Genomic DNA, 26,388 nt, shown 5'->3' with positions numbered 1-26,388 from the left:
TCTGGGATAAGGAGATGCCCTTGCCCCATCCCTCCCCACAGAAGGCCTCTCTGGGGAGGTGGTCCAGGGCAATCCCCCCCTGCACTGTCACTGAGCTCCAAGTGTGCCCCTGCTGCTCATGCCCTGGGTAGTGTGCAAGGAGCTGTTTGCATGGGCTGAGAGGTATGCCCTGATGATGATGATTGGTGCCCTGGGTGCATCTGCACATCTAATTTTCATAGATTTCATAGACATTAGGAAGGAACCTTGGAACATCGTTGAGTCCAGTCCCCTGCCCCAGGGGCAGGAAGACAGCAGGGATCATAGGATCCCAGCAAGATAAACATCCAGATGTCTTTTGACGGCGTTCAGAGTAGGTGCTTGAACCACCTCTGGTGGCAATCTATTCCAAAGCTTGGGGGCTTAGACAGTAAAGGAGTTCTTCCTTATGTCCAGCCTGAAATGGTCATACAGGAGTTTGTGACCATTCGACTTTGTCATCCCTTGGGGTGCTCTGGTGAACAGATGTTCCTCCAGATTCTGGTTAGCACCCCTGATAAACTTAAAGGTGGCCACCAGATCACCTGAGCTTTTCCAGGCTGAAGAGTCCCATGGCTCTCAGCCTCTACTCATAAGGTCTGTTTTCCTGACCTCTAATCATGCACGTGGCTCTCCTCTGCAACCTCTCAAGTTTCTCCACATCCTTTTTTGAATTGTGGAGCCCAAAACTGGATGCAGTACTCCAACTGCGGCCTCACCAAGGCTGAGTACAATGGGAGAATAAGCTATGATCATGCAAGGGGAAGGCCTGGGGTGCCCTGCAACTTCTGCTGCTGCCTGAAGTGCTATCTGAGGCTAAACTACACATCCCTCCCCTGCAGATGAGGAAGACATTGCTGTCAGCATTGACACATTCCTTAGCATGTGAGAGGCCTGTGCCCACCTAAAGTTCTGCACTGTTTCCCACCTCCCTGTGTGCTGTGGGGGGAACCCAGGTCCAGGGCAGTGTGAGCAGGGTGGGCAGTGGGAAGGGGCTGGGTCAAGCAATCTCCTAGCAACTGCATGGCACTGTAGTGCTGGGGTGCTAACTAGTAGGCACAGCTATGCCGTGGCCTGCCCAGGGGGACACAGGAGCTTACAGTGCCCTCAGGCTCCTTGTCTGTATGCCCCAGGGCTCAAAATGTCTGCAAGGCTTTTAAAGCCTACAGACAGGGGCTGCCATAGAGGCAGCCCAGCCCATGGCCAAGAGAGGCTCCTAGCCCAAAGCCCAGATGCTGGCTTCAGGCCAGCCCCCTAGTGGATGGGCTGACCCAGGAGTAAACTTGCTCCCAGATCATGCCTACACATGTGTTACCGTGCATTAACTAATCCTGCTTAAATTTGCTACTTGAAAATTTAAGTGGGAGTACACGTTTTTACTGTGCAGTAAGCCCACACACATATAGAAGTGCGTGGTTACTATGCAGTAAACTATGCTAATGTGCAGTAATGCATTCGTCATCTTCCATTAAAACATTTCTAGCCCTGCCTGAAAAACTAAACTTAATGGAAACATTGTAGTGAGGTTCACCCGAGTGTCCAAGCAGTCTGAAAAAATACATCTGAGTGGGTGAACTTCTACATTCATCTAAATGTCATATTAATGCCAGGAACCACTGGTCTGGGATCCTTGTCAATATCATTAAAAAGTCACTCTTTAAGGGGGCATCTACATGTGGAATTTATTGCAGAGTTTATTAGTTGGCTCCACAGAAAAGCATAACTGTCTACATGTGCAATGCTAGTAGAATAAAATATTAACTCTGCCATGGGATAGTACTCTCCAACACAAGAACTATCCTACAGCGAATTTTTACTTTTCTGCAACATATGTGTAGACAGTAACTGAGGCTGGCTGGGGCTTGAGGATGCTGCAGTGTGGGGCCTGCTTGCTCACTAGCCCAGCACTGGAGCATCCTTGTGCTCCAGTCAGCTCCTCCACAGCACATTGAACCAGGGCAGAGCAGCTCCAGGCTGGAGGGCTGATGCTCTGGGCCCTCTGCCAGCTGGGGCTGCACTGCCCTGGCTCAACAAGCTGTGGTCCTAGGTGCATGTGAAAACATTGCACCTGAGAGCAATAAACTCCAGTGTGAAGTGCACCAGAATATATTGCATTGCATTAATAGCACATGTAGATGCACGTTATGAAGAAAATCAGAACTCGTGGTAGAGGTGATATCTTTTTAGACCAACTAGATTAAAAAAAAAGTCTTTAATTGCAAGTAGGCCTGTGCAAAGTGGCTATTATTCACTTTGGATTCAGATTTGGTCCATTCGGGGGACAGTGATTTGATTTGGTGATTTGAATCACTGTCTTGATTTGGCCAAATCTGATTTGGAGATTTGGCTGCTGCCAAATCCATGAATCACACAGGCCCCATCCCCCACCCACTCTCAATGGCTGCCTCACCTGCCCCAGCTCCCAGCTCTTTGGGAAAAAAAAAACCCAACTCACCAGGTGGTGCCAGGTGGGGGAGGGGGCAATTCCCACTGCCCCACACCATGTGGGGAGCTCTGCCATGAGCCCTTTGATCCCTGCCCACTGTCCCAGCTTCTCCCATGTCTACCTAGCCCACCCCAGCTCCCGACTCTTTAAAAAAAAAAAGACCAAAAAAGCCCCAGACTCACAGGATAATCCCCACTGTCTCCCACTGCCCCACACCACATTTGGGGCTCTGTATGAGCCTCCAGAAGTCCCAAGACCACTGCAGGAGCTGGTGAGTCCAGGGGATTTGGGGGGAGGAGTTTAAAGGGCCAGAGCTGGGGTGGGCAGGGCAGCAATGTGGGTGCTGGGGGAGCAGGCAGAGGTTGGGGAGCTCATGGCAGAGCCCCCCATGCAACATGGGGCAGTGGGGGGGGCAGCAGGGATCGTCCCCCTGCCTGGCAGTATCTGGTGACTGGGGGCTTTTTTTTAAAGGGCTGGGAGCTGGGGTGGGTGGAGCAGCCATGGGGTGGAGCTGGGAGAATGTAGGAGCAGGTAGGAGATGGGGCCTGACAGGGGTCCCCCCCATATTCCCCTCCCCCTCCTCCAGCCTCCCCTCTCCTGCCCCCTGCTTACCAGCTTACTCAGACTCTGAGTCCAGCTGCCTGCTGCAGCAAGCAGAGACTGCCCAAATCACTGAAGCTCTCTGAGTCTTTTCCAAATCAGTTCAGAGAGCTTCAATTCGATTGGACCTTTTAATTGGTCCCCTGATTTGATTCAGATTTGGTAAAATCTCCTGTTTGTAGCATTTTATTTTATTTTATTTTATTTGGAAAAATCTAGTCTAATAAGATATCACCTCTACCGCAAGTTCTGATTCCTTTTTCCTCTAGACCAATATGGCTACAACCTGGATACCTGACCCTATGAAGAGAAGAATTCAGCAGGGAAAAGAAAAAAGCATTTCTGATTTTGATATCCCCACCTTTCAAGCAGTAACACCATCATTGTGACTGGTTACACTCCACTTTGTGTCATGGTCAGTGATGAGTTTAATCTCTGGTGAGAAAAAAGTTCATTTTGAGCTCTTATTCTTAAGTAGATAATCATGCTGAAACATAGCTACTTTTCAACAGGAGCTCTGGATCAGCTCAAAGCCTTATGCAGTTGCACAGTTGACACTGCACTAATGCCATGCATTGGCATACAGGTAAGACTGAGTTGTCTTAGTCTTAGTCTGACTGTGCATCATCCCTGCTACTAACCTTGTTCATCTTGCTTTTTTACAGTAAAAGTAATCTGCACAGACAGCACAACTGTTTCTCCTCTTTTGTGTATATTTCAACAGGTACAGGTGTGTTTTTGTCCAGGATATTCAAAAGATATCTTTATCCACACCTCTCAGCTTTTTAATGCTCTGTAGTCTCAGTCTATAAGTGTATCAACCTGAACACGGATCATCACTAATGTCTTTAATGATATCAAGTTGCTATTGAACAAAGGGTCTAGCCGCTAATTCAACATGGAAAGATACTCTCAAGTGAGAGGCTGATATCAGCAAAACAAGTGGGGTAAACCCTACAGAGAAGGAAATCTGCTAAAAATATGCAGAATTTTAATACACATTCATGTACAAAATAATTTTGTCAATGAAATATAGAAATGTATGAGGCTTGGCTTCTAAACATGCACACCCCTCTCTGTGTACATTTAACTGTGGTTGGGAACTACCAGAGATGTAGTGCTCAAACCCAAGGTCTGCTTTTGATCACTCAAAAGCCAGGTTCATAGCTAGGGATACATTCAGTGTTGTCACTTTCCCCTATTTTATCATGGGTCTTGCTATATTTAAGTATTTTTCTTAAAGCTCTAGTTTTTGGGATCATATTTTTTGTGAAAACCTCAGGTTCTATTTTTAAAAATAGTTTCTAACTCTAATAGTTCTGGAGAAAATGTGACCCAGTTGCATCCATTTGACTCAGAACAAGATGATAAAAAAAAAAAAGAAACAACCCCCCACCACCAGGTGTGTGAGTCTTCAAGAGGAGATTGGATAGTCATCTTGCTGGGGTCACCTGGCCCCACCTGTCTTTCCTGCCTGGTGCAGGGGGCTGGAATGGATGATCTGCTAAGTTCTCTTCCAGCCTTACAGCCTATGAATCTATGAGTCTTTTTCATATTTTCTTGGGGTCTGACTCAGATTCAAGCAAGTGTTTGCGATACAATGGCACTTAGAATAATAGAAAAGTATGACTAGATACTCAGGAGGACTTCAGGAGGTGATCTAGTTCAGTACCTTTTTTCAAGATGATATTATCCATGATTAAACTATCCTAGACAAGTTCGTGTCTAACCAAACCAAGGATGGAAATTCCACAACACTTATTCACGCTCACACTGAGAAAGTTCATCCTAGGCTGGATACACACATTCAAATGACCTGACAGAATTCTTCAGCGTTTGTTCTCTTGGTAGACAAACTGGAAATGCCTGAACATACGTTTGAATGCTGAGCCCTTTGAAGAGCAGCAAGCTGGCAATTCTGATACAGCACAGCCAGGGTGTTTCTCTTGGGAGAGCAGTGACTGGTGATTTTCATCTTTTACCCTCCAACTATCTATGCTAGGGACACCTGATATCAGGACCCAGCATTAGTCTAGCATGCATGCCAAAACACTGTTGAATTTCAGTATATAAGGGAGGCTTATGTGTGCTTGACACTTACTGTATGGCAGCAGGCCACCAGCAATAGTCACAGAATTACCTGTACCTACCTTCCAGCCTTTCTCAATCTACTTCCTGTGTCTATTTCCCACAATTAGTAACAAGGGCAGGAGGGGGATAGAGAGTGATTTTAGAAGGAATCCTTTAAGGAGCGTGTGACAGGGCAGTAAGGTACCTGCTTCTCTAAGAGCAGAAACTGCCTGGGGAGAGAGCCCAAAGAGCCAGACAGAAGCCCACAGGTGCAGGCTTCCATGGCAACAGGCTAACAAGTAAATTAGCCTGCACCTGCACCTGGTCAGGTGACTGGACTAGAGGGAGCACTTCCCTGCCAGCAGCCAAAGGGGAAGGAGCCTCCAGGGAGGAATGGCCCAGAGATACTGCAACTACCTGATATGCTGCACTTAGGGCTAATGGGGCTCCAGGAGCTACCTCTGCCTACTGGACACTTAGTGCCAGGGAAAAAGTTGGATTCTTTTGAAAGGGGCAGAGCACACCCTGAACTTTTGTGTTATGTTATAGCCCAGGGGCTCATCTCTTGTTTGCTGTTTTATGATACCGGAGGATCGGGCTGAGGCTGTTGGGGAAGCAGGGGGCCTCATTGGGGACCCACTACAGTGTGGGAAACCCCAATGCCATTGTGGGTGCAGTGTTTGGGGGAGGGGGAGCAGACCCTAGTGCCAGGGGACACAGTGACAAGGGGGAGAGCAGACCCCAGCTCCAGAGGGCACAGTTGCAGAAGCTGGACTAAGCTGAGGCCACAACTCAAGAAGACAACATTGGTATGACATCTGCAAGGCTTGGGGCATGGTAAAGGGGCGGTTTTGGAGCCATGCATGTAGCCCATAAGGCTGAGGGTATCCCGGGAGGCACCCATTTTGAGCAGGATCCAAAATGGGATCCAAGAACTCATGAGGTTCAGTGGGGTCCAGCAGGACTGTGTCCAGACACTAAGATCAAGGGTATCCTCCCTATATTATAATAACAAGCAAGACATGGCAGGAGAGAAAGAGTGGCTATTGGGCTGAATTGGCATGGTTATAGGGGACCTAAGGATGTCACGGCCGTCCCTGAGGACCCCATCTCATGACAGAGTTATTCTGAGAAACTTGAATCAAAGAAGAAGCAGCAGAATGTAAATAGCTTTGGCTTAGGCACAAGGCAAGATACGGGTGCAGAGTACTGGCCCATGTGACTTTGACTAGTCAAGTGTGACCAGGATCAGTCGTCGATATCAGATAGCCCTTTAGATAGTTAATTATCTAGTTACACAGTAATTGTATGTGTGTCTACATGTTCATTAATGTGCTGTAATTATGATGCATCAAGTTTACTACCTGTAATAAGAAGTACTAACTTAATGTACTGTAATAGGTACTACTGCGCATTAGCACAGATGAATGCTTTTTGTGTGAAGCTTAATGGTCATTGGACTAAATCTACTATGCATTAGCACAGTAATTGCCAGTCATGCTGAAGTGCAATAGAATTATTCCAAAGCACATTAAGTGTCTCATGTATATGTGCCCAGTGTATGTAAATGCAGCCTCTGTGTGGGATTGGCAGGTCTAGGTTGCTTTTTTTTTTTTTAACACTGTATATGTATTAGGTTGTATATACAATGACCTATCCATCTATCCTTTACATTTGAAAAGACTACTGCATATCTGTTATTCTGCATATATTCATTTACATTAATATTAATGTCCAACAACAATACAGCATTCAAACATACCACTTTTTCCTGAAACTTACCCTTTTAAAGGAGATCACTTTATTTGGATTGATACAGCATAACAAAATTATATGGTATGTGGAAATCTCCTATAGGCCAAGATTTCTGTGTTTCTAGCCAAGGTATAGAGACAACTTAGAGTCTCGAGTCTAGGGATTGTATTATAGCTTGGTTGTGTCCTTTAAAGGTATAGTTTTCAGTATGCTTTAAAAGTTATAGGGATAGGTTTGTTTAGATAAAGGACAGCATTTCTAAATCTCATTGTAGAATGAAATAAAAGGAAGTCTGTTTCTTCACTCAAGAAAGCCATGTGCATGGCAATCTTTAAGTAAGCAGGTGCAGTTTCTGAAGACATCCAAGCCAAAGGCTTGCACCTTCATTCAAATGAGCAGTCACAGTGAAGGCATAAGGAAGATTCAGACGATTATGGACTGAGTGTTAAACGCAAACTCTAAACCTAAATACCAGCTGGTTAGTAAACTGTTTGCTTTACATTTCAATCATTAAAATTCCCTTCATGCTGCATTGTTAGCTATATTTTGTAAAGCACAAGGACTGTGTGTTGTATAGATAAGCACAAAGGAAAAAACAATCACGAGCAAAGGCACTTCAAGCGAAGACAGTCTTATGTTAGTGAAAACAACCCTCAAATGTGACTGATAATAGGTGATTGGTCAAAGAATGAAATGCCTAACTACACATGCCATTAGAAAGAGCAGGCCAAGTTACTTCCGACATGCTTCATTCTGCATCCTTCCTTTCCTCTACCTTACGTACTAAGGCTGTGAGCATACACATGAATGTCTGACACTACCTTAAGCCTTAGGAGCTTGAACACTACATACTTCATAACCTGCTTACAGTATGGATTGCAGAAGGACTTGCTTGATTATCCATTATTTTTATATTATTAATAGGACACAGCACTTGACTTTTACCTTTCAACGGTGATTTTTTTTTCTTTTTTTTCCAAAATGCAATCCCCACTTCAGTCCTATGACACAGAAAAAAATATTATTTCTTTCATACAGACAAAAGTTGAAGGGTGGCCTCAAAAGTTATGATGCTGCCAGGAAGTTGGGAGATGCAGGTTCAATTTTGTGTTCTGCTGAAAACTTTATGCATGGCTTTGGGTAAATGGTTCAGTTTCTATCTCCTAGTTATGGCACTGTAATATTAGAATAATAGCACTTTCCTACCTTGCAGACGTGCTATGAAAATAAATACATTAAGAAGTGTGAGACGCAGATACTTTAGTAATGAGGGATGTAATATAAAATATAGATACAGAATAATAAAAACTGTACTAAAAAGAAGTCATTCACACCCGTTGCATGCATGCATTATAATAAAGTCTTTAATTACATGATCGCATAATTTTGCTAAATGAAACCAACCTCATTCACTGAGAAAGTAGCTTTTCAATATATTCTTTAATCCTCTTCCACCAATGTGTGGTCCTAGTCCTTGGTTACTGCAGAGCATCAAAGCCCTAAACTGAATATAAAATTTGATATTTTTCCTGGCCTTTTTAGAGTGGTCTCACCACAGCAACGGAATGCTACACCAATATTAAAGAACATATCTACATAACAGCCCTGTGAGACTAGGCAGTATTATCATCTCCATTCTACAGCTGAGGAAATGAGGCGCAAACTTTTTATGGTCAAATTTTCAAAAGAGTCCAGTAATGTTGGTTTCCAGCTTGAGACACTTCTGGCCTGATTTTTATAGTTACTTTTTAAAATTCCATTTCATATCTTTAAAGCAGAGCACCAGCTGACTTTAGTTGCAGTTACAAGTGTTTGGTGCTTCTGCAAATCTAGCCCCAGACATCTCATTTTTTTGCATTCCAGAAAATGAGGATGTGCAAATAAAGATCACTTGTGAACAGTCTGGTTTAAGTGAATTCTTTGACTTCTGTATTTCTTTAAAGAAACCCTACAGGCAGCAACCTAATAGCCTTGATTCACTCCCAGAGCATCATCCCTCCTGTTTACTGAATAAGGCAGGTGTCTTCAGGAAGAAATAGTGTGTAATCATCTAATTAAAGTCTGTATCGTAATGCATATGCACAAGGGGGTCAAATTAAGGCATTTTAAAATATACATCCTTAATTTTTTTTGAGCCGAAAAAAATCATCATGTAGAACCAGCCATTTCTAACCCAACTTGGCAGTTGAGTTTGGACCATTAGATCTATAACAGACTTCTTGCAACTGAGCTAATAGGATAGCTGGTTACAGCAGTAAAATGTTGTCCTCCATCTGAGCTAATCACTAGAGAAGGATGAGACACATACTTTACTACTGGGTTTTATGGCTATTTGCTAAGAGCAGAGGACCGCAGAGATTCGGATTTCAATTCTAGGTGCCGGAGTGGAGTGTTACTTAGCTGTTATGCTACACTGCTTTCTGACCCTAGCCTGTCTTTGACTATTTGCTCTTACCTGCTTCCCATGTGCTGGTTTCTGTGTCAACTTTTCTGCTATCCAACTCTCCAACCTCATGTTTCTGCACCTTTCCTACTTTTCCACTGTCCAGTACTCCAGGATGTCCACCTTGGGCTTTGCCTATTCATGATTCATCTTCCTCTGCTCCCAACCTCTTCCCAGCCTCCCTCCCTTCATCTTCTTATTCATCTTTCATTCCCTGACTCCTGTCCCTTTTCTCTGTAAATATTCACCCCTAGACCTCAGTTTCCGATGCTTTCTATCTCATCTCCAGTTTCTTCACTTCTGCTCTGCTCCTGTCTGCTGTTGAATTAAGCCACCTTCCTCTCCAGCTTCTACTCCATAGTTACTGGGGCCAGAAAGAGGAAAGCATTGAAAGAATGGGAGACACAGTCTCTGTGCTCTCTCTTTCAGGGTCCAGTGTGACAGTAATCAGGAGGAGCAACTGAAGGAAAGATCCTGATCAATCCTTATATTGCCAGGATAGAGTAAACTCATTGTAGAGGGAATCTGCAGAGAATGTATCTGCTCTACCAAGTTCCTTTTCAGCATGTGTGAATTGACATTCTTCAGTCTTATAACTTGATCAAATTTAGATAAATTTTCATGGGCAGTGCAAAAGGCACTTCCTTTACATTCCTGACACATGCAGGATTCTCACAGCTGAATTTCAAGATAGCCTTCCAAATACAGGATTTGCTAGAGTTTCTCAAAAAATCTGTTATAAGTTTTTAAAGACTTTTTTTTAACATTGATTCCATTTCCCCCTCTAATCTTGCTTATAGAAACACCCGAATGTTTCTATCTGAAACTTTAAAAATAATTAGCTGGAGGTGGACCTCTAGTATGGTAAATGCAGGGCTGAATGGCTTAAGTTGGTAAAATTATAAGCACAAAAAAAAAAAGAATCATAAAAACATCAGGCAATCTTAGCTTTGACTCTACTAGATATAATAAAGGTTAGTGTTTAAACCAAAGAAATCAGACCTCGAACACAGGAAGGACAATGTACTTGTATTCTACAATACAGTCCCAGCTAATTACTTGATCAGAACACATGTCTATTTATCTTATATAAATCTCTTCAGAACAAGATGCTGCTCAATGTACATTTACAACCTTCCATTTAGTAATTTCTTTTCTTTTTATTGGATTATTAGAGACACTGGCAATTTATAATATTGGAAACCAATCTGCTTAAATATGTCCAAACAAGCCTACAAGTATTAATGGAACCACTTAATATAAGAACTATGCAAAAACTACTTCATTCACACAAGTTCTTTCTTTCTTTTTTTTTTTTACATTTATATAGAACAATATTTTTAATGCTCATCTCAGACATGTTAGTAACCTATCTTGCTACATGCTTGTAAGGAAGATTATTTTATTAGCTGTTTATTGTCCTCAAGGTTATTGCTGCATTTGATGAACAGGCTTTATTATTTAAATTGTCAATCTTGTCAACCCAAGCATGCCCAAGACATTTTCTCACTAGTTGTTGTTATGAGATTTCAACATACTTGAAAGGACAAAGAAAATACTTAAAGAATGTTACTAATAGATTGGTTAATCAACAAATGTCCCTATCAGATTTTACAAAGAAAAATTAGCAGGCTACTGGGTCCTCAAAAAATTTTCTGTTTAAAAAAACCCCTACATTAGTACTAAAAAATAAAGTCCTTTTGTGATTGATTTTTCTATCCAGCTGCACCCAGCTATAAAAGAGTTTAAGGAAAACTACCCATTAGCTGTTAATTTAAAATGACTTATGAAATTAATCCTTTAACCTTTCTTGATATCTTTCTGACAAACTCCTAATCTCTTTAAATTGTTGGTTAAAAAGTGCACCATTAAATCAGCCTGTCATCAATTTTGGCTCTCGTCACAGTGACTCAAAGGGTTGCATTAACTATGATCACTTAAAGAAACTGCAACTTTTTATAAGATTTACAATGTACAATATAATCTCACATCCAGAGTTGACAGACCTGGGTAATGTCTTCTACAAATAAGCTGTGAGAGATTCTGTCTTGGGATGTTGCAACCAAAGCAGGCTATTAAATAGTCTGTTTTAGGTACTGTAGAGATATGCTTTTCAGTGTAAAGCAAAAACAGACAGATAACAAATATCTAATTTAAATACTGAAAAAATGATGCAATGCAGATTGTTTTTCAAACTGGCTGTTTCAATTTTAAATATGCGCTCGTTTCTCAGGACATAATTTCCTGAGATTAGTGAATATGAATGCAAGTGCTAAGTGCTGACAATTTGAATTCTCACTTCCCTTAACACTCAAGTGCTAAATATTGCCCAAATTCTTGCTAAAATGTTAAGTAGTTATCTTTTTTACTAGTAAATTACCATTGATTTGGAGATCTGGCAGTCACGGTCACAATATAGTAGGAAGAGTAAGTAGGGTACAGGAGAAGCCAATTCCAAATCGTGATGAGAAAAAACATCCAATTTTCATGACAGCAGGAAATTGCTCTCACCGTGAGAGAAAATGTGAAAACAAGTCAAGTAAGTTAGCATTGGATAGTAGCCAATCAGGAGAGTTGAAATCAGGTGGTTAGTTAGTTGAGTTAAGCTTTAACACTGAGAGTACCTGATGATATTTTGGAAACTAACTTTTGAGGAGAAACATCAGCATGGAGGAGTATTTCAACCAAAAATATCTATGGTTTTGCACTGTCTTGACTCAAAGATGCATGAACTATTCATTTGTCATGACTAAATATTTATCATATAGATTTCACTCACATATTTGTGTGTTTGTATATATGTGTTAGCCATAGTGAGACAGGCAAATGAGGACAGAAAAGCTACAAGGTGAGATGGAGAGACAGGATGCTTGAGATAAAGACTCAGTCTTTGTTTATGATAACTGTTGGTACTAATAATAGACAACCAATATTTGTGCTACCATTCTGTAGTTGCACTAGGATTTGTGTACATTTTTGCCAGATTCCTGTAATTGGTACGGCATTGAAACTCACTTTTGATACTCATGAAAAATGGTGGAAGTCAGGTTGACTTTTTTTTTATCGAAAAGTTATCCACTCAGCCACAAAGGTTGTGAAGTTCCCAGTTTGAAAGTACTTTACAATCAGAGACCTCATCAAGAGAGTCATTTTCAAAAAAGCACCACACTCCCTCATTGCAAATGAATAAAAAGCTGAGAAAACAAGCAGAGAATAAAGCTACTCTCAGCCTGGGGTTGGCTCCGTAGTGTGGCCTAAATCAATCTCCATCCTTTTTTATGCAGAGTGCACTTACATGCTGATGTGATGGCACAGTTTTGTATAAGAGGTCCCAGGTTTGGTAACTTAAAAGTGGCTTATACAGTTCTTAAAATGCTATAAAAGAGAAGGCATGTTGTTTGTAATAAATAAAATTGTATACTGTAATTATAAAACAGCATCCTCTTCCATTATAAATTGAATATTATTTATATTCTTATAGTGTATTGATTCCCATGGAACTGCACCCACCAATGCTGAGTTTGGATTGGACCAGCTTATGTAGTCATTATTGTTACTTCTATTTACTGTTGTGGCATCAACATAATATGACAATAAAATGAAATTCACAGATATTAATTTTCAGGCACTCAGAAAATAAAGATATATTTTGTGAGCATCAGTGCACTTCCCAAATAAATGAAATTTACAATAAAATTATTATATTTAATAATAATGTTTCCTTTCATGCATGTTATTATGGTTGAACCTTTATGATACATTTGCAAAATTTGATCTACAGCCATGAAGACTATAAACTTCTTTTTTTAAAAAAATGAAAGCAGATATTCCTTCATATGCATGGGACTTACGAGCTGTGGCTTGAAGAAAAAAATGTTGTGAGGCTTGTGATAAAACTATGACAGTTGGCAACACTACACTATAGATACATTTTTATTGTGCTATGTAACTCCCATTAAAAGGAAGGGATTGCCTAAAAATACACTTGTCACATTTGAAAAATTCATGTGTAGTAAATTCCTGAATGGATGCTTTAAAGCTTGTAACCATGAGAAAAGTTCTAATACTAGATTCATCATCCACTTCTTTGTTGGAAGCAGGGACTGGGTACCAATCTGAAAAAGATTCCCAGCTACTAAGACTTTATTTGTAAGTGAAATATCTTCTGCCCCATCCAGGAATCACAATATGAAGGTGGAATAGGTTAAGGTGTGCACAGTTTGATGCCTTCAAAAAGTGCATCAGGATTCCTTTGGGCCCGATACATTGTGCTGTAAAATGACACATTGAAAAATTGCACCACCTACCTGTGACAACATTGTGCCACAGCATTATTTGATGATGCATATGCAAAAGCATCATACCACAATGCTTGCTATTCATGTGTAGCTTAGGGTATGTACAAGTGTTACATTTAGATTGCCCTAAATGATCTTAGGGTGATCTAAGGGGCAGTGTGTGCAAGGTTCACAAGGCATAGATCATCCTTAAAATGGTGCATCCATTCTAAATTTAGTTTACCTCAAAGGGCAACTGAAATGGTTTAACCAGGCTTAACAGATACCTATATATGTTCATAGCACAGCCTTGGGCCGGGAAAAGTCTAACCACTCACTGCAGCTGCAGGGTTGTGCTGTTTTAACCTTCCTAACTACCCTTGCCTGGATTGGGTAGACATGGCCTTATGGAACCACCAGCCCCACCCAACTCATTAGCCCCCTTGTGGATTTGCCAGCTCCTCCCTCCAACTGATTTACCTCTGGCTGCCTACTTGAATGCTTACATGCTCAAAAAAAGCTGCCTAACAGGAGCTGGGTAATTTAAATGCTTGTTTGCACCCTTAGTTGAGCAACTAGACTCAAGAATGAGACCAAATTTAGAGTGTCTGCAAAGTTTCTACTGGCAACCAATGCTTACGTTGTCACTGAGGGGGCTAACTTGTTTATCTGCTCTTACATTTCTGAGATAACCAGAAGTTTTTTGTCTGTCTCAGTGCTTAATTCTCAGCATGGTACTGAGGTCAAGATGGCTATTGGAACTGGCTGGAACTGTATTCAGAACAAGGACATCCTTGTCTTTGGAGTAGGCGTCCATACTTTTTCCCCCAAATATGACACACATACAAGGGGGCATGTCTTTCTGCAGTGCAGCTGGATACTGCCTTGAATGTTTGCATACCACACAGGGTTGGGGGGCAGGGAGAGAGTCTCAGACACCCCTTATTTCAGAGCACAAAATCTCCAAGAGCACCTCAGGTTGCTCTGCAGTGCTTCCTACCATGGAAGAACCAGCAGTATTTATGGGCCTGCTCTGATGCAGTATTACAGCACGTCAAAACAGACTCAATTAATCATGTGGTAATTACTACACTCCAGCAGACTCCAGTGTTTCATGTACCAGTGACCCCATGCTTAAAAATGGTAGTTGGGTTGTTTTAATTAAAGCTTGTTCAATGAACTTCAGTTAAAGCACCCCCATTGTCATCTTAAGCACACATGAGATGCTCCATACACTTTAATTAGATGAGCTCTCAGAACCACTCTGATTAAAGCACCCCCCGCCTTTTCCCCCTCCCCACTTCTGGAGCATGTGTATAAACACTCTATGTGAGTACTGTAGTTTGCAGCATTTAAACTGCAATGTTTCCTTTATTTATAAGTAATGTGATTTCTTGCCTGGAGAGGGCATGGTAAGGGCAAAAGCAAGGGGGTGGAAGTATAGCCAGATCTTGTCAGCAGATATTTGCCAGAAAAAAGACTTAAAACTTCCTTGATGTTCCTAGGCAAACCTCCTAAAGTAACAAAAATATCAACAGACAATTTACCAATATTAGATGTAGTGAAAGGAAACAGGATTCTTGAAACATATTTTTTGTTGCTAGTATCCCCATTCTACCTCCATAACTATATTTGCACATCTAGGAACAAAATAACTAAGTTGCCAATGCAACCAGGGGATTGTCAGTCTTCAGGTGACATTAAGAAACTCCAGATCTTGTGTTATTTCCAGCCTAGTACAAAAAAGAACTACTGTCTTCAACATTTACCCACCTCCTAGGAAAGAGCAGCCTATCAGAGCTGCTCCAGAGTTAGACAGAACTCCCTTTTTTTTTTTAGGAGTCCCATGGAAATTTAACAAAGAAAGAAGAGGTGATGGAGTAATGATCTTCTCCACTACCAGCTCAACCAATCAACTCTTCCTGCCTGTAACACCATGTTAAAAAGCTGGAAAGAATTCCTGGTGCTTCTAAACCTCCATAAACCTGAAAAGAAGAAGAAAGGGACCTTGTTGTAGCTTCTCTTCTCTTTGGATTCAGCATCTGGATGAAGGGCTCAAGATTCATTGGAGCTGTGAGGCCGGGTAGAAGTGCCTTAAGAGGAGCAAGGGGCAGGCATGAGGGTAAGGGAACAGAACTTACATTCTCAGCTAGGAAAATATGGGGAGAGATGTTAGGCAAGCTTTAGGGCAAAAAGTGATCAGAGCTCTAAACTGTGGAAGAGAACTTTGAGTCTGAAAGTTTCTCTGACATCCCTCCTAACTCCACTTTCCTAACTAACAGTTGATACAGTAAAAGATATAATCAAAAGAAGCTTTGCTTCTCACATATTTCCTGGACAATCACAGCACTCTGACACTACTATAAGTATTGCAAGTCTGTCTTTGATTTAGCTAACATTGTAGCTGCATTTCTGTAAGTATAATGAATCAAATATTAAGGAGTTTAAGTAGCATGATCTGTTAGGTGGATGATATACTCATTACAAATGCAAATGAGGAAGCTCATTTGAGAAATGAAATTTAACTCAGTTTAATGTGTTTGTTTCAGACTATTTTTCTTTCTTTTAATTATTGTTAGAGCACCTAGGTGCAACAATATAGTTATAAGTGACTTATTTGGATCGTATGATTGATAGAAAGGGCATAGGGCCTTGTTCAAGGAAAACTTTGTACATCTACTATGTTTACAGAACTTGTGTAATTGAGGTTTAGTTACATATTATGGAAAAATTATGCTTAACTTGTCTATGATATTTGTGACAGGAAGGTGAAACTCTATTTTGAATGGAGAAAAGATGCTGGAAATGGGGCCTGGCCCCTTTAAGACCAGGACATTTTGGGCCAGCCAGGGACAGGTATGGCTGAGTAGGTAACATGACTGGAAGGGAGGAGTGGCCCAGCAGAGGGAGAGGGGTCCATAGGGCTAGATTGCCCACATCTGAAAAACAATGGTCTTGCTGGACCCTGTAAGTAGCCCCAACAGGGGAGGAAGTTTAGTTGAGGTTTTTCCTTTTGTTCCTGGGTTGTTTGACAAGCCCATGAGATGAACCCTAGGGACAGAATTGTGTCCATCACCCCGTGGTGGGGAAAGAATTTTAAGTTGAGAAATCTTTTTTTCTCTTTGTTTGATGGACACTCAGAAGACCAAAAGAAGTTGTAAGGAGAGATGTGGAAGCCGCATACCAGGGTATCCCAACACACAGCTCTTGATGGGGGAAGCCACAGACAACATAGCCTAAGGGCCTGCTGCAGTGAACCAAGATGTTGAACAGTGTGGCTACAAAGCCCAAGTTCCAGGGGTATAGTCCCAGAGAGGTAGAAGCCTGAGGATAGGCCAGAACCTGAGGCAGCTGAACTGAAAGAGACAAAAAAAGACAGTGTTTAGGAAGCATACCTTTAGAGGGAGTGTAACTATAGAGGGCTACACCCTGCATAGAAGGGACCAGGTGGGGAAGAAAGGTGGATGCATTGCTCTCTATGTGCAAAAGCAATACACTTCCTTGGAGGCTGACATCAGCTCCAGAAATGGACAGCTTGAAACTCTCTGGGTCAAGTTGGGGGTGGGGGGCGAGGGCAGTTAGAGAGATATAACTGTAGGTGTATACTACAAACCACCAAACGAGGGGAACTGGCTGAGGCTGCATGTGCATGTGACATGGTCATCATGGTTGATTTAAATGATCCAGATATCAGCCAAGTTGGATTGATTATGATCCTTCCTGACCTGTGTCGAGTTGCTTTTCCTGACTCAGGAGGTCATGGGCCAACCAGAGGTGACGCTCTGCTAGACTTAGTCCTGGTCAAAGGAGACAACCTCGTGACTGACTTAAATATAGAGGGAAGTCTGGGCAACAGTGACCATGAAACCATCATGTTCACTGTCTGACGTAAGGCAGAAAAATCAGATAGTAGGATTAAAGTCTTGAAATTCAAACATGGACATTTCAACAAGTCTAGGTCACTAGTAGGGCAAGTGCTGTGGGACCAGGGACCAAAGTTGAAAGATGTGCACAAAGAGTGGTTGTTGCCTAAGGACGTGATCCTTGAAGCACCAAAGAAGTCCATTCCAATGCAGAGAAAAGGTAACAGAAGGGCTGGGAAGCCCTCTTGACTAAACAAGGAAATCATGGTTCTCTTAAGAAAAAAAAAAGAGGCTTATAAATAATGGAAGCTCAGGGTGGGCCCCAAGGAGGACTATTCCATGATAACTACATTTGCAGGGAACAGATAAGATAGGCTAAAGAAGTGACCAAACTTAGATTATCAATGGGAATCAAGGAAACAATGAGTCCTTCTTTAGATGCATAGGGAACAGGAGGAAAACAAATGGGAGTGTGGAGCCATTACTCAGCAATTCAGGAGAGCTGGTTACCAGTACCCAGGAGAAAGCTGATCTCCTGCATGACTACTTTGCCTTGGTCTTTCACTGGACCAATGGGAAAACCAATTAATAAAATTGGACATATACAAGTCAGTGGGACCAGATGATCTTCATCTGAGAGTGCTGAAAGAGCGGGCCAAAGTCATTGCGGAACCCCTGGCAAAACTCTTCCACAACTCATGATGCTCTGGAGAAGTCCCTGAGGACTGGAAGAGGGTCCATCCACAAAAAGGGCAAGAGGGAGGACGTGGGTAACAATAGGCCAATCAAAAATAGGCCATCCTAGGGAAAATCCTAGAAAAGTTCATCAAGAAATCTATCTGCGATAAGCTTGCAAAAGGTAAGATTCTTAATGACAGCCTGCGTGGCTTCATCACAGGCAGATCTTGCCTTACCAACCTCCTCTCCTTCTATGAATTGCCATCTGGACAGGAGAGAGCAGGTTGACATTGTATACCTAGACTTCCAAAAGGTCTTTGATCTAGTATCCCATGATGTCCTTGTGAGAAAAATTGTGGAGGACTGTGGGTTTAACTCCAAGATAGTCAGGGGGGGTGAGAAACTCGTTGCAAGATAGGATCCAGAGACTCATAGTGAACGGATCTGTGTCATCCTGGCAAGAAGTAGGCAGCAGCATCCTATAGTAATTGATGCTTGGTCCTGTCCTTTTCAACATCTTTATTAATCATTTGGATGTGGGGGTGAAGAGCACACTAGCCAAGTTTGCAGATGACACCAAGTTACGGAGGAGCATGGTCACGCTTGAAGATAGGCAACAGATGCAGGTGGACCTAGACAGGCTAGCAAGTTGGGCAGATTGTAACATGATGAAATTCAATGTCAAGAAATATAAAGTGCTCCACCTCGGGATGAGCAACCTCCAACACACCTACAGGCTTGGCAGCACCAAAATGACTAGCACGATGAATTAAAGGGATAGGGGTAATAACAGACCATAGTATGAATATGAGCTGGCAGTGCAATGCTGTAGCTAGTAGGGCAAATAATACTCTGTCATGCATCAATCGATGCATCTCCAGCAAAACCAAGGAGTTGATTCTTCTGCTTTACTCAGCACTGGTGAGACTGCAGCTGGAGTACTACATCCAGTTCTGGGAACCACACTCCTGGAAGATTGATTCAGGTTTGACATTAGGAAAAAATTCCTTACAGTCAGGGTGTCCAGACTGTGGAATAAGCTCCCTCTAGATGTGGTGCAATCACCTAGCCTGGAAATCTTCAAGAGGAGACTAGACAGTCATCTTGCTGGGGTCACCTGACCCCCAGCTAGCTTTCCTGCTTGGTGCAGGGGACTGGACCTGATGCTCTTCTGAGGTCCCTTCCAACCTTAAAATCTATGAATCTAAGCCCTTGAACTAAGGCTTGGAGCCACTGGGGCCCAGAAAGAGGCCAGGATCCAAAGGGGAGTTGATAAAATAACAACAGGACAGGAAGCTTGGGGAGGCAACTGACATTGAAAGCTCTGCCAGGGGGTGAGACCTCATCCTAAGGTTTCTCCCACCCTTTGCTTTGGGGTGAGACACCTGCCAAACTAAAACTTTTTTTTTTCAATAATGCATGGCAGGTGAATTTGATTGGGAGGTGCAGGGCAACAGGACTGTAAAAGGTGGAGGGACCCCCCCCCCTTTCCTTCACATCCTACTATATTTGGTACAGTGGCCAGGAGGTGAAGGATGACTAACAGGGAGCTCAATTCTCTAGCTCCAGAACACAAGGGCTGGAGAGATGGATACAGACCAAAGGCCCTACAGCCTAATGCCCCACAAGAAGAGACCTCAGCATGTCTAGGTGCATGGGATCAGATGGTGTAAGAACAGTAAAAAAGATGGAAAACATGGCTTGTCATCATATCCAGCAGGCAGAGATCTAGATAGGCAACATGACATACTATAACAACTGGTCTTGGCTATTCAAGAACAGATAGACAAGGGGAGGGGCCCACAAGAAAATCTCAGGTATTTTTCTCTTCAGAAAATGATGAAAGATGATTATCTGGAGGCAACCCTTGAAATCTTCGAGAGAACTGCTGAAACAGCTGTGTGGGAAGTGATCATCTGGGGCATGAGACTGGGGCCACTGCTAAGTGAAGAGGCCCAAGGTGCTTTCCAGGCCCTGGTCTGAGGAGAAGTCTGGGATTATGAGACAATGAAAAGCCCATCCTAAGACATTCAGATATCCATAGTGATGGTATTGCCAAAAGCTGAGGAGCAGGGAGGCTAAGATAGCCCTACAACCAAGACAGTTGGTTCAGTCCCTTAAAGACCTGGATTATAAATAACTGATTCCCTCCAAAGAACTAAAGAAGAGGTCTAGCATGAGTAAGCCATGGGTTGCTCTTGTTGCCAGGGTGTGGACTCTGAGTGGGTGGGGGACAATTCCAGTGTCCCTCCTAACTTGGTACTTGGGACAGGTGCCCTTCTTGTCCACCCTCAGTTATACTACTAGGAATTCTCCCTCTCCTCCCCCTCCTCCCCCCAGAGAAACAGTGGGAGCACTGAGCTCAGCTGGGCAGGGGCAGGAAAGCAGGGGAGGTGGGGCTTCCTCCAGTCCCAGCAGAGTGCGAGTGTGGGACTGCACAGCAGGGCGTGGAGGAAGCACCCTGCTCCAGTGCTGGAGCTGCAAGCTCAGGTTCAGGCTCAGAGCTCCAGTGGGGGATAAGGCAGGCTCCACTCTCTCCCCAGCACAGCACTGACTGGGACCATGCCTGTACCAGACGTGAGTGCCCTAACCTTCCCGCTTGCTGCTGCTGCCAGGCAATGAGGGCTGCAGCCATGGGGGAGTGTGTGTAGCCATTGGGGGAGTCCCTTACACCCCCCACCCCTGCCCAGATGAGCTCCCTGCTTGGGGCTACAGCCATGAAGGGAGTGTGTGCAGCCATGGTGGGACTCTCCTACCCCCATCCTGCCCAGTTGAGCTCCATGCCCCTGCTGCCCCTCTGGGAAGAGTTTCCCCATGCATGGAATAAAGCCTCCCCCTGTTGTACCTGCCTCCTCCAGGTCTGGGCAGCAATACATGGAATCCCCCCTCCCAGCCCCATGGCAGTGGTGGGGGGAAGGGGAGGAGGAAGAAGAGTCCCCATCCAGTGCCTCACAGAGTCCCCCTCCCCACCCTGGGAGGAGGAGGGGGAAGAGTTCCCTCAGCATGAAACAGAGCCCTCAGCATGGCCCTGTTAAGGTGAAGGGGGCAGAGAGAAGGATAAATTCCTCCCTCCTCCCTTCCTGGAAGCCTGGGTCTGCCAGCTCCAGAGGCTACCACTGCAGCCCCCTCCCCTCTGCTCCAGGGCAGACAGGGTGACCCCAGCTGCAGTGGAGTAGAGGGAAAAGGGTGAAGAAGTAACCCCTTCCCTGCCCACTTTGCCTTAACAGAGCCATGGCAGCTGGTGTTTCTTCTAGGGCTGGTCCCTGCTCTGGCTAGGGAGCAGAGGGGCGGGGTCAGCCCTGTGGCTGGATCAGAGAGCCCCGCCCAGCCCAGAGGGCATGCCAGGATGCTGGGGGGTCTCTGGTTTATCCTACACCGGCAAGGAGTCTGCAGTTTATGGGTAATGTCTGGCCCTAGTAAGTCATTCTTTTCTTCCCAGCTTGGCAACACATGTTGCACAATTTAATAAGAGGGTTGTAATTGTTGAAAAATTGACCACAATACAAGGGCCTTATTAATGTGTGCTGTGAGTAGTATTGAACCTGGGGACCAAAGTTGCAATGTTTTCTTCAGGGAACACACCCTCTTGCACTGATTGTGTTTGTTAAATCTCATATTTGCATATCCAGTATGGCACTTGTGCAAAAAGAGGTGGTGGTGGGGTTGGTGGCAATTATTACTTTGCTATATGTGCCAAACAATAAAAACACAGGACATCTATAAGCAAATGCCAGTTTTTGAAGAGGCACCTGTTCACTCTCACATTGTACGTTGCCTGTTGTAATTGCCTGTGTGTTAGACTAAAAGTAACTCTGGTAGTTTCTCCACCCCCATCCCCACCCCTCCTTCCTAAAGAGTAAACTGATAAGCTACACATTTTAGGAAGATGTCATGGTGAACCTAATTTCTTCAGAGTTATTTACATAAGATTGTGGTCTTGTTTATTGAGTAGTGATTGCCATACTTTGGGGCTGATAATGGCTGTTTAAAACTCATTCATGTTAACCTACAAAAAAAAAGACCATTAATGACATGTTGAATGGATCAAACTGTTTTTGTGTTAGCTAGTCCCCTGGGACAATTTTCTATTAATTTTGCTTTCTGCAAGTGATAGAAGATTTAACCTTGGTTTACCAGATAAGCCATTGATCTGTCTTCAGACTTTCTCCTACCTCCCACATTATTGCTCTTCAAAAGTTTGTTTGGAAATGAAACCAAATTCTATGTTTCCTCTACAGATGGTTGACCTCTTTCAGTTAGTGGCTGCATTACTCATTCAAACAATTATACAGGTCAGAATGGTATAATCTAAATTATTTAGTCTCTTGGCGTTTTTCAGACACCACTAGCAGTTAGAGAAGACCCAGCTGCTGGTTCTACCTGGATTTGAACTCCACGAGATAACAGAGCTTTAGTTAAAGTTTCAGGCACCATACATTGGTTTAATCTGCAAACGTGCATGCCACAACATTACAAACCAGTCCTAAGGGAACTGAAACGTAATAAGTATCAAAATGTTGACCCAGCAAAACTAATTATATTGAAAAAGAAATGTTCAAAATAGTTCTCACTTTTTGAAAAACTAAAACTACCTGGGTGCTCCTTCATCATGCAACATATCTTTAAAAATACCATTTTTGTTTGTCCCCCACAGGGAGCAATTCAAGTCTACCAAACAGACTAGCAAAATATTATGATAACCTTTTCCATCCTAATTTGTACTGGAGGCTGAGTGTGTGCTAGGATCAACATTAATTACTGTATAACATTTCAGCTGTATAGTTCATAGAAATGTCAGGGAGTTAGCTAAAGGGGATGTAGGGTCCTGATAACAGCAGGGGGTAAGTGGCCTTGGCCATTGTGCTGCATAGGGGTGAAGAGAATTTACAAAAATAGAATCCATAACTAAGGTGTTAAAGCTAGCTCACCCCAATAAAAGTTATGTTTCTCTAGGAAAACCATCGCATATATAAGGTGTTCACCAGAAATTACTTGCATTTTCTAATAATTTTTAAGTTAATAAAGTCTGAGTTCCAACAGTTAGCAAAACAGACTGTAATAATGATTCTACATAATAAGAGATCTAGTTTGTTAAAGTTAATATATCAGTTTGAATTAATGCATTTAAAATTCAGATTCCTTTTGCAGCTTGAATCCAAACTAATTACAGGTTTTAAATTGTCACTAGTAGGAGCTCAGCCAAGGCATATTTCCTCTCTTCTTTAGTTGCACCCTGAGAATTCATGAATCAATTTTTTTCTGGGTCATGACTTTGCCCCACCAGGAGCAGAGAAAAAACCCTTCAGTGTAAAGAAAATCTAATGGCAGGGATCCCAGTACAGGCAGAATTTGCACGCAAATGGTAAGAAAGTAAACGACAGGGGAAGTTTCCAGTGCATGAGAAAGAAACCTTAAAATCATTTATAGTAATCAAAACAGCAATGAATTTAGCAAATAGTTTTAAGCACAGCAGTATCCATGTCTGTCCTAGTAATTTGGGATTGTTGAAGGATTTAGGAAGGGGCTGCTTTTGCAAGCCTTTTTTTTAAACAGCAGAGGTCACCTTAGTACAGTCGTCTTCAGGGGAAAAAATTGCTGTTCCTCTCAGTATTGATAGTTTAAGCACTTTTAAACTGCCCACAACTCTTCTCTGATATTTCACTTGAAAATTAGTCTAAAATAAATGCATTGGTGGTTAGATTGCAATGTATTTAGCCAGCATGTAAATCAGATTTCTTAAACATATTCATTTCATGTTAATTTGTGAAATACACATATCAAGAAGACTCATTTAGATACCTGAAAAAATGGTGATTTGTTTTTAAGCTTTGCTATTATATGAGGACCTCTTAGACATTTACCTTTTGCCCTCTGCCTCCCCCTTTTGCATATTTATCCTGAAGAAAAAAATGACAATGTAATTCATTTCCTATGAGGAGATTTTCCAGGACAAATTTGTTCCAATCAAAATTTACTCTTGCTCATTAAGAAAAATATATTCAGGAGCCTAACAAAGCAACACAAAGATTTGGTAAATTAGCATAAAGGAGATCCAGGTTAATATGACATACCTTAGTCTACATTATTTACTTTCAAGACATGGCTTCCTTTTATCAGCCTTATACCTAACATCACCTTGGAAACCGTTTTCTGAAAAAGCTCTACCAGGCAAGAGTGGAAGTAAATTATTTTATTAGTTTAATAAATATTGTATTACTTAGAAAGTCCAGTACATAGCAGAGGATTTCTTTTCTAAATAACATGGGCCATATCAGAACAGAACGTTTTGCTAAATCTGGATGTTTTAAAGTATTTTGCTTACTTTGAAAGAAACTATGAATTATGCAATAGTATCACTTGCTTTGCATGCAAATATATTATTACATATTACAAGAATTTTGCACTTCTATTTCTAGCATTTCCAGATTTCAGGTTTAGATGGTGTAAAATGTATAATTTTTGGCAAATGTTTTCTCCAATATAAAGTCATTTAAAGGACACAAATTAAAAATATTAGCTAGAATCAAATAATGACTTTTTAAAACCATCCAGATTTTCAGAAATAAAAGTGCCCAGGATATTCCTGAATGCTATTTTGATTTTTAATCACTTTATTAGATTTTGTGCTTGAGTGATCTGCACAGAAAACATTATATCTACATTGTTTTCCTCTGATTACAAAACTGTTAGACACAAAAGTCTACTTGAAACTAGTTTACAGTTTAAAAACAGGTTTAATAACAGGTGAACGCTGAAAAATATGCAAACAAAATGGCAGACATGAATGACTTCATTTAAGGCATAATTGCTCCTCATCAACCCAAGAAATCATGCAGAAACAGTCCCTGTTTCACCCAGCCGGGAAGAGACTAGAGAAATCACTCAGGCAGAGACTCTAAATGGAAGGTCCACTCCTGGATCTCAGCCAGACAACTGCTCCATACACAGCTCCAGGCCCAAAACAATAGTCCTTAGAATCATAGTTCATCATAAGAGATAATTATACAGCAAGTAAAACAATAAGGTATTTTGGCCTTTGAATATATAGACTAATTGTAGACTATGGAGTTCTGCCTGGGAGGCATAAAACACACCCCTCCATGAGTCATTTTATAGTGGTGGGGAGTGGTATAATTTTTGTGGAAAGAGGTTTTAAGATCTGGTGAGTTCCTTATGTTGTTTTTTGCTGTACGTCTTTGGCACGTATCCAAAGAGTTCCATGCACACAGTTAGAAGCTTTCGAAAAACATACTTCCCAGTTGCCTGTTTAAATGTTTTAAGGAGCAATTTTTTTCAACAAAGTCAATAACCATAGTTATTTGATTCTATTAGCCATAATAACATTTTGACCAGGTTAATGCTGAAAGAAATATAAAATACAACTTTGCCCTCCTTTGCAAAAGGGAGCCATTAAAATGACCCTTCTATAAAGAAGGGAAAAATGAAATGACACTGTATGCCATAGTACTAGTCAAAAACAGCACCCTAGCACCACTGTACTCTATTTTGTCCAGTATTTTTGTAAAGAAGAAAAAATACTGAGGTGATACACATAATCCAACCCTGAGCAAATCTGAAATAATTTTAAACTCATCTTTCTGTTCAATGCTCTGCCAGAATTTCCAATTCCTTTTCTTTTATTTAAAGAGATAATAATTGAACAAGTATTTTCCTAACAAATACAAGTGTCAGTTCCTGGATACCAAGCAAGGGGGCAAATGCACAGAAAGGCTGACCTCCCCCCTCCTCACCAAGCTAGGAAACAAATACCGTATCTCTGCAATTTGTGCAACACCACTGCCAGCCAATTAACTTGAAGTTGAGTTTTGACTCAAACTCATGACCCTTCAATCCACAGAACTGTGAGTTGCATCTGGTATCATTGAATTGGTTCTCCAGTTTTTTGTTGTTGTTTTTTTTTTAAATCCTTCCATTTTTCATTTTATTGCCAATTTTGGGGCTGATTATTTTAGCCAACTACTAATGACTGATCAAGGAGCTTTATACACTATCTGCATTGTTTGTTTGTTTTTTTCACTAGGGGTAACTTGGAATAATTCTGGTACACATTTTTCTTTTTTAAGAATAGCATTTAATTCTGCATTTCATGATACCCTTTTATCTTCTTTTGTACCATAATGGTGACCATTACATCATATACCCTGAGGGGTGTGCTAGCAAAGAAAAAGGATGGTGAAATTAGCAAAAATAAAAGGATTTCCCTGACATGAATTCACA

The sequence above is a fragment of the Crocodylus siamensis genome, chromosome 2, assembly GCF_052110815.1.
Source record: "Crocodylus siamensis isolate JL-2025a chromosome 2, ASM5211081v1, whole genome shotgun sequence".
Taxonomy (NCBI): Eukaryota; Metazoa; Chordata; order Crocodylia; family Crocodylidae; genus Crocodylus; species Crocodylus siamensis.
The sequence above is the reverse complement of the archived record's forward strand: the minus strand, read 5'-3'. Positions refer to the sequence as shown.